This window comes from Tenrec ecaudatus (genome assembly GCF_050624435.1).
Source record: "Tenrec ecaudatus isolate mTenEca1 chromosome 10 unlocalized genomic scaffold, mTenEca1.hap1 SUPER_10_unloc_1, whole genome shotgun sequence".
NCBI lineage: Eukaryota > Metazoa > Chordata > Mammalia > Afrosoricida > Tenrecidae > Tenrec > Tenrec ecaudatus.
The window spans coordinates 3,288,277-3,306,280 of record NW_027457623.1 but is presented as its reverse complement, the minus strand read 5'-3'; positions in this window follow the sequence as shown (position 1 = coordinate 3,306,280).

Below are 18,004 nucleotides of genomic sequence, written 5' to 3'. Positions count from 1 at the left end.
GGAAATCAAGGAAAGAGGTAGGAAGCAAAGGGCATTTATAGAGGTCTAAATAAAGGCATGTGCATATGTAAATATATTTATGTATAACGATGGGGAAATAGATCTATATGCATATATTTATAGGTTTAGTATTAAGGTAACAGATGTACATTGGGCCTCCATTCAAGTACTCCCTCAATGCAAAAATACTTTGTTGTATTAAAGTGGCATTCCGTGATGCTCACCTCCCCAACACAATTGCTGGAGGCAAATGGGTGCATAAGCAAATGTGGTGACTGAAGTTGATGGTGGTCGACTATCAAAAGTTATACATTCTGGGGTCTTAAAAGCTTGAAGTTAAACAAGTGGTCATGTAGCTGAGAAGCAACAAAGCCCACATGAAAGAAGCACACCAGCATGTGTGATCACGAGGTGTCGGAAGAATCAGGTATCAGACATCATCGGAACAAAAAAATCATATCTTTGTGAATACGGGGGAGTGTGGAGTGAAAACCCAAAGCTCATTTGTAGATAATTGGACATCCCCTTACAGAAGGGTAGCAGGGAGGAGAGGAGCCAGTCAGGGTGCACTGTAGCAACAATGAAACATACAACTTTCCTCTAGCTCCTAAATGCTTCTTCCCCCACAACTAAAATGATCCCCATCCTACCTTACAAATCTAGCTAGACCTGAGGATGTACACTGGTACAGATAGGAACTGGAAACACAGGGAATCCAGGGCCGATGATCCCTTCAGGACCAGTGGTGAGAGTGGCGATACGAGGAGGGTAGAGGGAGGGAGGAATGGAAAGGGGAAACGGATTACAAGGATCTACATATAACCATCTCCCTGGGGGACAGACAACAGAAAAGTGGCTGAAGGGAGATATTGTATAGTGTAAGATATGACAAAATAATAATTTAGAAATTATTCAGGGTTCATGAGGGATGGGGAATAATTATCAGCTGATGCCAGCGGATTAAGTGGAGAGCAAATGTTTTCAGAATGATGAGGGCAATGAATGTACAAATATGATGTATGTATCAATTGTGATAAGAGTTGTATGAGGCCCCAAAAATTGATTATAAAAAAAGAGAAAAGAAATAACAGTATGAAAACATCCCCCAAAAAAGCATGCCTCTCTTGTCCCTCATATCCTAATCACCTGAACTCACTCCATGTGACTTCTTTCTGTTTCCATGAATGAAGGACAGTGGTTTGACAACACAGAAGAGGGGGAGAAAAAACAAGGGTGTCACCCAAACTGCTGAGTTTGAAAAATGTTTCCAAGAATGTAATCACAGATTAGACAAATGTGTGAAGTGTAATGGAGAGTACTATGAAGGGGATAAAAAATTTAAATGCATAGTTTTGAAAAAATTGTAGTTTTTGTCGGGTTCCCCCTAGTAGCTTCCAATTTCATAGCAACTCAAGCCATCACCATACATCCAACTGACAGAGAAGGGGTGGGTTTTGTGTGTAGGTGGTGTTGGTTATTGCACAGGGGCAAGGGACTTCTGGTGGCATAGTACCTTATGCCTTGGGTGTCAACTGTAATGTCAGCAGTGGGGAACCACCAGTCAGTCCTCAGAAGAAAAGGATGAGGCGTTCTACTCCCATAGAGTTAGCCTTTGGGAAACCCACAGAGATAGTTCTGCTCTGATCTCATAGAGTCGCTATGGCTCAGCATCGACTCCATCGAAGTGAGCTGACAAACTAAAGGCAGGAGATCTGAAAGAGGATGCGGAGACGTTGTCTCAGGTACTTTGGACATATTACTATGGTGGAACCAGTCCTGCAAGAAGGGCGTCATTTTTGGCAGAGGGTTAGCAAACAAGAGGAAGACCCTTACTTAGGTGGATTGACACCGTGGCTGCGAGAATCGGCTCAAATACAGTAACAAGTGCGAGGATGGCGCAGGACTGGGCTTTGTTTCTCTCTCTAGTGCACAGGCCCCTATGAATCCGAACTGACTCCAGGGCTCTACAACATCAACTACTACAACCCTGAAGTTCAAACCTACCCAGTGGCTTCCCAAAAGGGAGGTGTGGCCATGTGCCTCTGTAAAGATGACAGCTAGGGAGCCCCTGCGGGGCAGTTCTACTCTGTGGCACAGGGGCAGCCAGGAGTCGGAATGTGCTTCACAGCAAAGGGTGTGCTTTGTCTCAGTTTGTGCCTGCTGCTGTTTATGCTATGCACTGAGTTTAACATGTGACACTCAGGAGCGAATGAATGGAAACACACCCATGATGCTTCCATGATGCCAGATGCAAGCTGACACTGTTTCTGAGTTCTGAGCATATTATTTTTTCAGAGATAATTTCCTGTAGCGGTGACACACCGAGTCCTATTTCATGTAAAAGCATCAGCAGCAGAGGAAAGCACTGCACAGAGAGAAGACTATGACACGTAACAGGCTTTCCATAGAGGAACAAAAGGGTGGATGTCTTGGGCTGCACTCTTTTCTTGTATACAGACAGTAAACAAGCTGAACACATCTCACCTAAGCATAACATTACAACTACTTGAAGCCCAGCTCAGGCATCTGGACAAGAGGCAGCAAGGAAGGATGGGAGAGAGTTAATGGGCTGGGCGTCCCCAAAGGTGCAGAGTGGGAATCAAGGGAGGATCCAGGACGAGCCAAGGCTTCTGGCAGAAGTCTGAGAGGAGAGCAGCAGAAAGGAGCTGCTCTCTGGGTCCTCCCAGATGTAGCCAGTGAGAGAGCAGCAGTGCTGCCCCCTGGCGGTGCGCCGAAGGCAGGGCCGCTTCCCCCAGGGCTGGAGAGCTCTGGGGAAAGACAAACCGTGTCACTTTGGATGCCAAGTAAGGGGGCACTGTGTGCCGGTGGTGTACCTATGTTGGCCAAAGCGCTGCCCACTGTGCATTTGCTTCCCACAAGCACAGTTATCCTTCCTCGTGCATCCAGGAAAGACAGTTCTAGAAAAACACAAGCAGTAAAATAAAACACTGCCAGGTCTCGAACCATCCTCACCATTGTTACTATGCCCACTGGTGTAGCCACTGGTTCGAGCTGTTTTATTGCCCGTCCTCCACTTTTTGCCAAGCATCATGTCCTTCATGGACTTGATGTCCCTTCAGGGACTGGTCTCTCCTGACAGCACGTCCAAAGATATCAAATGAAGTCCAGCCATCCTTTGTCCCCATGTTCTCTTGGCAGTCCTTGTACTTTTATTGCTCAGTGTCTGATTATTTGGGACCAGGCCTTATTGCTGCCCCTTCCTCACCTTGGCCCCCAATCCCGACCCCAAGCCCTGCACATCCACTGTGTGAAACCTCCTGTTCCTGTAACCATCCCTGTGCTTTTGTGTGGGGGGTCTAGCTGGGTTCCCCTGGCAATTCGCCAGCTGCCCTTGGGAAAGTTCATGGAGTCGGCTAATTAGTAGAAAAGCCAAACGTCCCCAGCTGAGATTGGTTTACTCCCTAGCACCCTTGGGCAGGAGCACAGCCCCACTCCCGGTCCCAGGTAGCCAACGACCACACCTAGGTTCTCCGGACTTGGCAGCTGTAACATGTGGCCTGGGCTTCCCCTTCATTTCCTGCTCCTTTCTGGCTTGCTGTCTGACTTTTCTTTGCGGAATTAAAGCTGCAAATTGACAGGATCCCATAAACACTCTAAAGCCACAAAAAAACACCAAATGCCCACCCAAACATGTGAAACTTCCAAAAATCATCCTTAGAAGATTCCCAAACCCTAAACATTCCTAAACCCCATATATGCCCTGAAAACACCATGAAAGCCCTAAGAAAACCTAAAATGCTGGGGGGAAAAAACACATATAATATTAAAAATACCCTAAAATCCCTAAGGAACTCTGCAACATCACTAAAAACACCCTATTGTGCTGAAAAATACCTATACACTCTAAAAAACCACCCCTAAATCCCTTAAACACTCCCTAAAATCTTATAAAACACCCTAAAAACCCCAAACCACCCGAATGCCCCAAACACACCTTGAACGTCCACAAACAACCTAAAAGCCCTAAAAAATCACATGCCACCAAAAAGCCCTAAATGACCGCAAAATTCCAACTCATAGCCACCCTATAGAGGGCTTCTGGAGCTGTCAGTCTTTTATGGGAACAGCTTTATCGTTCTCCCAAGGAGAAGTTGGTAGGTTTGAAACCCTGACCTCATATTTAGCAGTCTAATAATTGCTGGACAGTGCCACCAAGGCTCTACTGGTGTAGTGGGTTACACATTGGGCTGCTAACCTCAAGGGAAACGGTTCAAAACCACCACCCACTCCTTGGGAGAAAGAAGAAGCTTTCTTTCTATTCCCCTAGATTTCTCATTGAAGGTGTAAAGTAACCTGTTAAATGCGCGCAGTGGCAGCAGCAATGTCTCATAACCATGGGGAAATGTGGTTCAGAAACTTCAGAAGCAAGCATCCACCAGTAGGTGACTGACCAGCAGTATTGACTTGGGCAAAGAGAAGGTGACATGGAAGGGTAAGGAGAAGAATGCGTGCAGAGGGCAGGTTGGCAGCTGAGCCTAAGTCCAGTAGAAACAACAGCAGAATGGCCTGTTCCTGGAAGGGCCACAGGAGATGGTGCGACTTCATGTAGCCCCCACTTACATGTGTAACAGCAGCAATTGCCTGAACACGTGGTCTCCCCAGGGAGGAGCCTTTGTGTGGTGTTAAGATGCTGTTACTGTCTGTTGTACTGTGGTGGCCTGCATTTGGCTGTAATGGTGGAAATTTTGCAGCCAGTAGTTCAAATGCCTGCTGGGTCACTCACTGCAGGTAGACTTCAGCAGTTTCCAGACAGAGAGACGAGGGAGGAGGACCTGGTCTTCCACTTCTGAAAGAACTGGCCAGTGTGAACCTTGTGAATGGCAGAACACTATACCTGAACATGAGTACCGCAGGCTATAAGGCATGATGGATTGACACAGTGGCTGCAGCAATGTGCTCAAACATAGGATAGTGCTGGCCTGGAAAATAGTTCATCGTCCATTAAAAAAAATCATTATATAGGGGCTCATACAACTTTTGTTGTTGTTTTTCCCTAAGGGAGAGCAGTGTATTGGTACACTGAGAGGTATATAGATCAATGGATTCGAACAGAAAAGCTACACATATATTCACCAGTCAACAGGAAACTAGCCTTCGAAAAAGGACACAGAAATATCCAAAGGGACAAATTCTGCTTGCTCAACAAATGGTGTTGGACAAACTGAGATACCGTATGTAGGAAAATGAAGCAAGCCCCAAACCTTCCCCCATGCACAGAAATTAACTGAAGAGGGGTTAAAACCTGAAAGTAAACCTCCGGGCTATCATAATCAATTTTTCGATGACCTCATCGGTCAGAAATCATTGTAGGAACGCCAAAGCGTTCTTGTGTTCAACGTCTACATACATAGCAGGTGCTCCAGTAAAGGGGAATCTTGGTGGAGCTGGCTCATCCATTCCTGAAGAGAGTAGAGCACCACGTTGGCCCATCACAGAGCTCAGGTGTAGAATCTTCCTCACTGTCATCCTTTATCTCAGCAGTGTCAGTGTTGGATTATGAATTTCCCAAAGAACCAGTATCGCTCAATTCTGTGCACAATGCTGACTCACTCTCGCTGTATCTCTTACAGCATCAGTTAGTGGGCTTGTTGTCTGCCTCAGGCTTTGTTCACGGAGATCCTCCAGCTAGTTGGTGGTGTGTGCGCATGAGCAGAGGCTTCCTGCCAATCCCCCATGAGTAGTAGAGCTCCCATGGTGTGGACTCCATGTAAGCCCTGTCCCAGACAGCACGCTTACATAGGAGGGTGGGCCCTGCAGCACAGAGGACCATTCCCCCTGTGGAATGGCCTCAGAGACCCACGTCCCTCACTGGCCAGCTGCTGGGGCTGTGGGCCCTAAGCTTCATGCCTGACTCAGGAATTGACACAGGGTGAGGCGACTCCAGTAGCTGTTTTGACTGGTCTAATCCAGCCTGAGATCATCCTTGCATGAGCCCTCTGCCCAGATTATTTTTGTTTCTTTTATGATCATTTTATTAGGGGCTCTTACAACACTAACCACAATCCATATATACATCAGCTGTTTGAAGCACATCTGACCATTAATTGCCCTCATTATTCTCAAAATCTCCACTCTTCACCCAAGCCCCTGGCCTCAGCTCCTCATTTTTTCCCCCCTCAATGCCCGCCACCCATCCCTCATCAATCCTTGGAAATGTACTAATTCTTTTGTCATATCTTCACCCACCTTTCTTTTGAGGTCAATGAAGATCCTTGTAATCGGTTCCCACTTTCCATCCTGCCTTTCCTCCACCCTCCCAGTATCTCCACTCATAACACTGGTCCTCACAGGCCCATCCACCCTGGATTCCCCGTGTTTGAAATTCCTATCGGTACTACAATACCTTCTCTAGTTTGGCCAGATTAGTATGGTAGAACTGGGTTCTGGTTAGTGGGGCAAGAGGAAGCATTAAGAACTTGAGGAGGCGGCCACCCGCCCGCTGGGTGCGCGGGCCCGGGCTTCGCGCGCTAAGGGCCGCCCAGCGCAGCCGGAGGCTGGGAGCGCCCCGCAGGGCGCACGGGCGGCCTTGCAGGCGGGGACTCGGGACGTGCCCCTCGACGCCCTCGCGCACCCCACCGTCTTCCTGCCCGCGGGGCCCCCCCGAGGGGCTGCGAGCGGGGGTGTCGCAGGACCTGCGGCTGGATAAAACGAGAGACCCCCCTTGGTCAGCAGCGCGAGAACGTGGGGACGCGCGGCTCCTCGAATGTTGCGTCGTCTCGTTTCTGGTTCCTCCATCCATTCACGCAGGCCGACCCCGCTCGCCTGATCAGTGGCACACACCCAGCCCAGTGGGAAAAGGAATGCTCTCCCACGTATATGCATTTTAGTTTGGAGTCCCTACAGGGTTTATGTACCCCGAGTCCTGGAGATGGGGATTGGTTTGATCTAACTGCACTTTACTTGCAGTGCGAGCCAGCGCGGCGCGGTGTCCCACTGGAAGCGCCGAGCCACACGTGCGTGTCAACACTTAGGACCATCCCCAAACATGCTTTTGCCAGGTGTCCGTGAGGAAGCCAATCAAGAGGGATCGTGCTATTCGGATTCGGTCCCCATGTCGCCGTTTTCGCCTTGCTTTCTGTTTTTGAATTCGGTTTCCCAAATGTCTGCCTCCAAACGAATACCCAACCAGGGGGTCCGCAGCCCTGGAAGTTTCCGGGGCTGTTCCCCAGACGCGCCTCGGGGGCTGCAAGGACTGCGCGTGGAGACTTTTCCGGTCGTGAAAAGTCGGCGGCGACAGCTCGGGGGCCCTGGGTCACCGGGTGGTGTTGAGCAGGGACTCTGGGGCCCCTGCGTGGGACGCTGGCGGGTGCAAGTTCAAGAGGGTCAGGGGCTGATGCCTCCCCACGCCCCTGCCCTCCCCCAGCAAGGGCGCTCTGGGGTGCTGGGTCCTTGAGGCCCCGGCTGGCGGGGCCGCCCACGGTCAAGGCTTCGGGCACACGCGCGGGTGCGCTGAGGCCTGCGCCGTGCGGGGGTCTGGGCTCAGGCAGGTGGTCGCGGCGGCTCCGCTGGCGGGCGGGCGCCCAGCAGGACCACCGACGACCCCCGGCGCGTCGCCGGCACCCAGCGCCCGGGCGTAGAGGCGGGCGGGGGGGGGGGGGGCTGCGCTCCGCCGCCGCCAGGGCCCCCTCCCTCCGCGCCCCCCCGCGCCAGGTGAGCCGGGCCTGGGCCTCGGCGGGCCGCGGGGCTGCCCTCTCGCCGCCCTCCAGCGCCCCCTCGGGGCCGGGCCGCGCCGAGCCGGGCGGCCGCCGGCCGGGGCTGGGGGTTGGGAGGGGCGGGGGTCGCGGGCGGGTCCCTCGTTCGGCCACTGGCGGGGGGCGGGGGCCGGGCGGCCGCGCGCGAGGCCGGGCCAGCTGCCGCCGCGCCCTCGGTCTCCGACTCCGGCTCCGGCTCGGCTCGCCCTGGCGGCGGTGGCGCCGTGAGGAGGAGTCCGCGCTCCTCTGTGGCGGCGGCGGCGGCGGCCGGCTCCAGGCCGGGTTTTGGCGCCGCCCGCCTGCTGCCTCCTGGCGGCTCCTGAACTCCAGCCCCCTCTCTATCAGCCTCTCACTCCGTCTCAATATGTCTCAAGATGGCGGCCAATGTGGGATCGATGTTTCAATATTGGAAGCGCTTTGATTTACAGCAGCTGCAGGTCAGGCTTCTCCTCTCTCGGCCTCTCGCTCGGGGGTGGGGGCTGCGGGCGGTCGCGGCTTCCCCGGGGGCGCCGGGCTGCCTCGCCGCCGGGGGGCCGCGGCGGAGGGGAGGAGGGGGGTGCCGGGAAAAGCGGGGCCGACTCGGGGACAAGTCCCTCTCACTCCCCGGCCCCCATTGATAACTCGCTTGATCGGAAATTGATCCTCTTTGTTCAATTCATCGATCAGCCCAAGATGGCGCCGGGAGCCGCCGCTGCCACCGCTGCTCCTGGTGTCTGCCCCCTCCCCTGGCGCCCCCCCCCCCCCCCCGTCCCGAGCCGCCGCCGCCGCCGGTTCCCCAAACTTCATGAGTGGAAAAATGGGCTCTTGGCACAAAATGACATTCAATCTTCACCAAGAGATTCAGAGCTAAATTGCTGCCCTATCTCTGACCTCAGCTTTTGTTTTATTTTAATTCTCATATAATTCACATATATCATTCAATACTTCAGTCATATTAAGATTTGTGTAATCCTCACCACAATCAGGTTTACATCATTTCCTTCTTTTATATTCATTTTTGTTAGCCCCCCCTCACTCCCCCAAATCTTCCCTGCCTGTCCCTAGGAGATTGTTAATTCTGTTAGTGTCTCTCTGGATTTGCCTCTCCTGGATTTCATATGTATTAAAAAAAAATACAAAACAAAATCAAGAAACAAGTAGAAAAGAAAAACTAACAATGATAAAAGAGAGAAAAACCTCAATCGAACAGAAAGTGAAAAATACTAAAAACTGGAACCAAATTAAAATTAGTCTGAAGAGATCAAATGATCAGGTGTTACATTTGAACTTAACTGTATCTGTTCATGTCCATGGGCTGTGGTCAGAGGGAATTCACCCCGCATGTGCATTTGAGTCCTTTTGCAAACTGGGTGTTCCGAACTTAAGCTCTGATTCTTGTTCATACCTGCAGATTGAGATTCTATTATTTATCACCCTGGCATCACACTGGCTGTGCTGCTTGTTCTGGGCGGACTTAGTTGACATCTCACTTAGATGGCTGCTTATTTTCAGAAAAAAGGTTTAAGTACAAGGCCCTGTTCTTTGTGATAGATGTGCACCATCTGATTTCAGGGTTTTTTTACACCCTATGCTTTCCAGTCAAATATTCACTTGAGGTAATTCAAAACACTCACTTGGCTCGATGACGCCAGAATAGCTCCCCTCCATGCAGTTCCATGGAGCTCAGCATAGTTAGGGTGCAGAGATGAAAAGACGATTGAACCATGTACTGAACGTTCAGGTTTTTCCCTGCTTTTGAAAATCTGTTTGCGCTTGTAGAGTAAATGTTTTGTACTTTTTAAGAGTGTAAAAAAAAATAGATGGAGGGATTCAGAGAAAATGGCAACCAGATAGGACCCATCTATCTGGAGCTCCTGCTGCCAGACCAGAAAAATAGGAAATTAGGTGAAGGAAACGGGGAGGTGGAGTTCTGAAATTAGAACTAGGGTAACAGGGTTTCTCCTGAACCCCTTCTTTTGTGGGATTTCCACTCACAAAGCAAACCAAGAATGCTTTAAAGCAGCACTATAATTTTGACGAAGTGGCAGGCGCCAGATATGCCCTTGCCTGGAGCAGGGATCCCTGCAGGTGGACGCCCTGAGAGGGGGCAGAATCTCAGACACGAGGGGAACCCCACACTGAGCTCTCCATGCGGTTGGATGCCTTGAGCTCACGGTCAGGGGTTGGTGGTGGGTAGCCATAATTTAGAGTAGAAGAAAAAATATATTATTACCTTAGGAAGATCATGGTGTGGGAGAAAAAGGCAGAAAGTCGGGAGTCCAGGGAGCAAATTTAGTTCCAATTGGCCGACTAGTAAACAACCCCCCTGATAAGCTGCATCTCCCCCTCTGGGGGTCAGCTTGACAGCCACCAAATCTGAGCACATCACAAGTAGAATTTTTTTTAAGGGTGAAACATAAATGATTGGTTTAAAACTCAAACCCAAGTCTGGTTGCTCAGCTCCAAGCACCACATGGGGAGTCCCTTAACATAAATCAGCATAAGAAGCAACCTAGCTAAGGAATGCCAGAACTCAGCCACAGGGCCTGGCAGCTTTTACCATAACAAAGACCCGCTGTAGCAGTGTCAGCCTTAAACAGCACTGAGCTGTAGCCCAGAGACTGTGGGAGACAATTTCATTCTAGCTGGCCAGAGGGATAAAAAAGAAAATCCTCTGATCTAGGAAGCATCAGCAGTCTAGATAGGACAACAAGCTTCCCTCTCAGTGATTCTACACATAGCTGGGGAGGCCCTGCCGGTCTTGGAGCCCTAGACGGGGCTGAGGGAGCCCCCCAGTGCCCCCTCCCAGCCCCTGCTGCAGTGCTACATGCAGCACAAGGCAGGTACTCCAGCACCCAAGTGACCCCTGGCCACGGGCGCGATCTTGCTTTTGAAGTAATCTCACACAGCATCTGTGGAACCCTACATCAGGGATGGGAAAGTCCATTAACGCATGCCCAGGAGAGCCAGCATAGGAAAGCTGGATTTTCCTGCCCGTGGGCTCCGATGGATGTTGCACCTGGAGCAGCCCACCTGGGCCAGATGATTGCAGTTCAGCCAATGGGATTGACCTGGGGTCCTTCACCAGCCTCCCCGGGAACCCTTGAAAAGGCAGGAACCAGAAGGGAGAGGGGTGGTCCAGGTCGTCTTCCTGGGAGGAGAGAGATCCTTGCATGACCTGAGGCAGTCTCTGCCAGGCCCCATGGTCAAAGGAATCCTATGGGTGCCTTGTAAAACCTGAAGCTTCTTTTAACTCTCATTAAATTCACTTGGATCACGAGCCCGGCTTCCGCATGAAATTTTTCTCGCGGGGAGCCAAGGACTGGGGTTGGAATTTAGGCCAGAGAGAGAGACCTTACAAGTCCATGACCCTGTGACCTTGAGGAAGAGTTGGAATTCCTCTGGCCTCAAGGACAGGTGATCAAGTATCATTACCTCCTTACCCACTGCTCTACTTATTCTCACTTTATTCACTAGCCCTTCTAACTTTTCCACCGCACTCAGTTTCAACGTGCTCAGGTTGGTGTTGGGCTTTTATTTACTCGCTTTCTTCTTTATCCCTCTTTTTTTCCCCTTTTCCCCTCTTTTTCCTCTTCTCTCCCACTCTCTCCTCTCATATGCCACTAAAGGCTTCCAGGTCACTTCCCTCCGCTTAGGGCAAATCAACCCAAATAGCAGGAGGCACTCCAGCCTGCCCTGTGTGGGAGTGCTGTACACCACACAAGGCACCTGGGACAAACACCTACAGTGCGCTGCACCGTTGAAGAAACCTCCGTCATGCCCCTAAGGTGATCTCGTCAACTAGGGCAATTCTGCCCAGCACCACTGGGTCCCGGCATTAAAAGGGCACACTGACCTGCCATGTTGGAGCAGTGTCTAAACCCCTCTGGCCCCTCATCCAAGCAATCAGGGATCAGCTACTACTTTATACTTTATTTCCTCCTTCTCTCTCTCCTTGCTCTTTACCATCACAGCCAACCTTAGTGAACTCAGTTGGATTTATTTCCTTCTTTCTCTTTATTCTCTTTTTCTTTCTTTCCTCTTTCTGTCTTTGCTTTCTTCACCTCTCTCTTAGCTTGTACGATTCTCTCTGCTCCCTCTCATTGCTTGCACATACCACTGCTGGTTTCCAGAGCCCAACACTCTGCCTAGGGCAACCCTGTCCTCCTAGTGGGCAGCCTGACCCCTAAGACAGTACTGCACACAGGACGAGTCAGAGCTACACACAGCATAACACAGGGTCAGTTATTTCTTTAACCATTTAAAAAATACTCTCTCCTCCTCCTTCCTTTTCTCTTCTCTCTTTTTCCTTTTATTGGGCTCTTCTTACAGGTTTTCTGCTTTTCTCCGCTCCATCTAGCTCTTCTCTACTTCCTACCATAGCCTCCACAGATTTGGTTCTCCTTTTTAGTTGTTTTCTTTTCTTTTCTTTCTTCTTTTTTTTTTTTTTTACTGTTGTCACCTTTGTTTACTCTGTGCATTTTAGTTGTCTGTGGGTGAGTGGTTGTCAGTCTGGTTGGCATTATTGCCCCAGTCTGTGTCTTCCTCTTTCTCTCTTTTTCCTCTCCTTTCACTCTCTTTCCCATCACAAGACAATAGCTGTCTCCAGGCCACTCCCCTCTGCCTAGGGCAAACCTGAAGGCCCAACTGAGGGAGCTCCCACCCCCCACTTATTGGTGTGGCAAGCAGCTGGGGAATTCACGCTGGTCCTCTCCCACACACTAAGCCACAGGTTGTTCTCCCCTATAAAAAGTGGGGGCATCCCCAGCCTAAATCCTGAGGTCCTACAAGTGACTGTGGGAAATGCCTGACCAGCACTTGTGAGGCTCCACGCTACTGTGGGAACATCCACCCAATCTCCAAGGCGATCTCTCTGTACATCCCCTTGTCTAGCCAGATTTGTAAAGTAGAATTTGGATCATGATAGTGGGGGGAGGAAGCATTTAGGAACTAGAGGCAACATGTTTCATTGTTGCTACCCTGCACCCTGACTGGCTTATCTCGTCCCCACATCCCTTCAGGAAGGGGGTGTCCAGTTACCTACCAATGGGCTTTGAGTCTCCACTCTGCACTCACCCTCATTTACAATGACATGATTTTTGTGTTCTTTGATGCTTGATATCTGATCCCTTCAACAGTTCATGGTCACACAGGCTGGTGTGCTTCCTCCATGTGGGCTTTGTTGCTTCTGAGCTAGATGGCCGCTTCTTTATTTTCAAGCCTGTAAGATCCCAGATGCTATAACTTTTGATAGCCAGGCACCATCAGCTTTCTTCACCACATTTGCTAGTGCACACATTTTTCTTCAACCATCATGTTGGAAAGGTGTTCATCATGGAATGCCAATTTAATATAACGTGTTCTTGCATTGAGTAAGTATTTGGCAATGTCCATCTACTGCCTTAATACTAAGTCTATAAATATATGCACGTTGATCTATTTACGAACCCTCCTGTATAAATATATTTACATATGTACATGCCAGTATGTAGACCTCTAGAAATACCCTTTGTCACCTAGTTCTTTCCTCTATTTACTTTTACTTTCCTCTTGTCCGACTATCATGCTCAGCTTTCACTTGGGTTTGAGTAATTTCTCTTGGTTACATTGCCCTTGCTGAATACCTACCAGGCTTCTCACACCCTCCTTGCGACGGATTTTGGATTACTTGTTGCTCCCCTGTCGCTGGATTGGTCAGCATCACCTCCTTACCCCCTCCTCTCTCTCTCCCATGTCCCCAGGAACCATTGGTCCTGTTGTTTTCTCCTCCAGCCTATTCTTCCAGCCTATCTTATCTAGATAGATCTGTTGAGATAATAATATGCACCAAAAATCAAACCATAGCAAGATAGGCGATGGGTGAGAACACAGTGATGACAAAAAAACAACAACAGAAAACCAATGATCAATAAAAGAGTAAATTAATTAAAAGACAAAAAAAATTTTTAAGAAAGAAAAACCTGTAAATAGATCAAGGTCTGATTTTTTTTTTCTATAGGTGTGTCCTTCAGTCAGGTCTGATGGCGTATCATGCTCTGGCCCCAGAGTCTGTCCTTTGTACTCCCTCAGGGGCTACCCGCTCTGCTCCCATGGTTGCTCTGCTGCATGCTTTTAGTGATTTGCCTCCGGGTTGGAGGGCCAGTCGGGTCAGTCCCAACACAGAGTCTCCGGTATTGTCCCCATAGGGCCCTGGGCCAGCAAGGGATGGCATGTCTCATAGTGGGATCAGCCATATGGTCCACTCTGTACATTGGCTGTTCAGAGTGCCAAAATCATCCTCCAAGCCTGGTGGACCAGTGTGTGCTCCACTCTCTTCCTCCCCCTTCATTTGCCCCTGTGTGCTCTGATCAGACATGTCCATCTCCCCTAGCTACAGGTTCAGTGCCGTCTTCTAAAGTAAATTCTTCTGGGGGGAGGGGCAGTTGTCCACGTAGCTGGTATGGAGGCTGGACCATCCACTTTTCATTTAGGATCAAAAGCATCTAGCTTTTAGCATTAGGTGCTATTGAGTCAGTTCCAACTCAAGGCAGAATGAACCACTGCGCAGTCCTACACCATCTTCAAAACTGTTGTTATACTTGAACCTAACATTTCAGCCTTTTCCAGGGACTGGCATCTCCTGATAACATACCCAAAGCATGTGAAGTCTCCCCGTGCTTGCTTCTAAGGACCTCTCAGACTGTTCTTCTGACACAAATCTGTTCATTCTTCCAGCACTCAATGGTATTTTTAATATTCTTGGCTAGTGTCATCTTGATGGGTTGAAACACTATCTCGCTCTAGTGTTGATGTACATTTTTCTGATGCCTAATTATACTGAGTATCTTTTAAGGTAATCATTTAATTTTTATGGCATTTTGAAAAGATGTCAATGAGGTCTATTTAATTTGTGTTCAGATGGAAACACATAACTCAAACTAAATATGTGACAGTAGAATAAGAATCCATTTTATCCTAAATACTTGAGATATTTATACAGCCTACTCAAGTTTTTATCAACATAGATAAGGTGGCGGTGGTGGTGGTGGTGGTGGTGGTGGTGGTGGTGGTGGTGGTTTTTAAGAGTTAATCTCTAAATAGGGGGCTGTAGTACTGAGCACTGAATCTCCTTTGCTTGATTAATTTTTATGTTAGGGAAGTAATACAAGGATTCCATCAAATGACCCATCAGTTTGAGGAAAAAGCATATCAGAATTGATGGTCAAAGCCTATATGGCTTTATGGTTTAGTCTCTAGGGGTATGTAATGCTCTTGTGAAAATAGTATTCCTCATGATAATAACGAGGAACTGGTGGGCCTCCAGGGCTGGGAGCTGAACTGAGGGGCAGTTCTACCCTGTCTAATAGGGTCACTATGAGTTGGCAAAGACTCGATGGCTGTCAGTTTGGTTTGTTTGACTTGAGTACTGGCATTCAGTGTGTTTATCGAAATCAATAAATTACAAGCATTTTTGATGTCTATTTTTTACATACAAAATTTAAATCCCCCAAGCCTCTGAAAACTGCGAAGATTTCACAGCACTAGGTTGGTACTCTCCCATCAAAGAATCAGTGAAACTGGCAGGGTGTGAGGCATTCAGGCTCCCTCAGTTCCTCCTGCTGCCTTCCCTGACCCTGGTCACTTGCTTCTATTACCTCTCTTGGACCTTACATGCATTTGAATTAGAACACCATAGAGTACAGTGCTCTACATGTGCAGCAGCTCTAACCATGTCACTCTCTGTCTCTATGAAGCCTCTTCCAACAAAATTCAAATGCGATTGTATGTGCACACATAAACACACGCATGCACCAGAGCACCCTTCTTAACAGAGAGTCAGGAGGGTCTCTTAATTATTTGCTGTCCTCACTTTGGACACAAGTCCCTTGATGATGAGTAGGAGAAAAGGAACATCAGGTAGTGGGGGAAACCCTAAGGAGGAACAGAGGAGAGCTTTAACTAAGAATAATGCTACTAGGGGAATGATGGCATGTGAGGAAAATTAGATACTTCCAGACTGTCAGATTTTTCCATACAGCAAAATTAACTTTTCTAGTTTTGTCTAAAACTGGCCCCAGGAAATTTCAAATAGCACATCTCAGATTATCTAACCTACAAAGGAGTAGCCGGCCTTCCACCCACCCCCACCCCACCCCCGCCAAAAAACCAAGCGGTACAAAGCTCCACTGGGTACACATTTCAAAATATACATTCTCCTGTTTGGGCAGGCATCTGGCAACTTGCTCTGAGCTAGTGCACCCACACTTTTTTCCCAAGGTCATTGCTGGTGACAAGACCTTGTGCTCTTCTCACAAGCCAGAATGCAAACATAAATCAAGTCAGTGTAAGACGCCATCATCACCTCACTCAAATACACCTTGTCAAGTGAACTCAAACTTCAAGAAGATGCTCATTTGTTTGGTTTTGTTGATGTGAGGGTGATAGTGCATTTGGAGTTTAGTCATTGCACTAGGTCAGACTGTTAATCAAGCTTCCTATATAGAGGTTCTGAAGATATTGTGTAAGAAGGTCTGAGTTGTCTGGCTAGACCAGAGCTTGCACACTGCTATTGACTAGAAGTTCCGACACACAGAATCCAGGACAGATAAACCCCTCAGGACCAATACTGAGAGTAGCAACACCACGAGGGAAGGTAGGGGGGAGAAGCAGAAGAAAGGGGAAACCAATCTCAATGATGGACATACAGCCCCACTCCACCACCCAGGGGAACAAACAGCAGAAGTTTGGGTGAAGGGATACAGCAGAGGCGTAAAATATAAAAATAAAAAGTATGTATAAAGTATCAGTGGTTCACGTGGGTGGGAGGAGGGGAAAAAAGGAGCTCAAGGAGAAAGAACATGTTTGGAAATGATGATAGCAATGTATGTACAAATGTGCTTCATACAAATTGGTGTATGAATTGTTACAAGAGCTGTAAGATCCCCCAATAAAATGATTTATTTAAAATAAAAAGGACTGATTAGTGGTAGACAGGGGACTGGTTTTGCCACCATGACAGTGCACCTGCTCACACACAAAAAACAGCATGCCTCTATCGCCCGATCTGATCCCAGCACACCGAGGCAAAATACTAAGGGTGTACAACAGAACAGGAAGGGGAACAGAGCAACGAAGTCCCCAGGGAATACCAAAAATAGACTTTGAGGCCAGGGCTAGCTGACCCATCATACTCTATGAGAAAGCACTCCTAAAGGCCAACAAACAGTCCTTGAACTAACTAAAAGCTTTTCTTTCTTGTGTTTTGTTTTGCTTTTTGTCATTGGCTTGTTGGTGGTGGTGTTGTTCTTTTGTTTCATTTTGTTGCTTGGGTTTGCTCTGTCTCGTTTTTGTGCATGCTATGATTTCCACAGGTCTGTCTAAATGAGATAGGCTGGATGAACAATCTGGAGGAGAAAACAATGGGACTGACAGCTGGGGGAGGGAGATGGGAAAGGGGGGTGTAGGGAAAAAGGAAGTGCTGTTAACAAACCCAGGGACAAGGGAACACCAAGTGATCCAAATAGATGGTGAGGAGGGTGTAGGAGGCTTGGTAGAGTGTGACCAAGAGTAATGTAACCTAGAGGAATTACTGAAACACAAATGAAGGCTGAACATGAGAGTGGGACAATCAGAAAGTAAAAGGAAATCAAGGAAAGAGGTAGGAAGCAAAGGGCATTTATAGAGGTCTAAATAAAGGCATGTGCATATGTAAATATATTTATGTATAACGATGGGGAAATAGATCTATATGCATATATTTATAGGTTTAGTATTAAGGTAACAGATGTACATTGGGCCTCCATTCAAGTACTCCCTCAATGCAAAAATACTTTGTTGTATTAAAGTGGCATTCCGTGATGCTCACCTCCCCAACACAATTGCTGGAGGCAAATGGGTGCATAAGCAAATGTGGTGACTGAAGTTGATGGTGGTCGACTATCAAAAGTTATACATTCTGGGGTCTTAAAAGCTTGAAGTTAAACAAGTGGTCATGTAGCTGAGAAGCAACAAAGCCCACATGAAAGAAGCACACCAGCATGTGTGATCACGAGGTGTCGGAAGAATCAGGTATCAGACATCATCGGAACAAAAAAATCATATCTTTGTGAATACGGGGGAGTGTGGAGTGAAAACCCAAAGCTCATTTGTAGATAATTGGACATCCCCTTACAGAAGGGTAGCAGGGAGGAGAGGAGCCAGTCAGGGTGCACTGTAGCAACAATGAAACATACAACTTTCCTCTAGCTCCTAAATGCTTCTTCCCCCACAACTAAAATGATCCCCATCCTACCTTACAAATCTAGCTAGACCTGAGGATGTACACTGGTACAGAT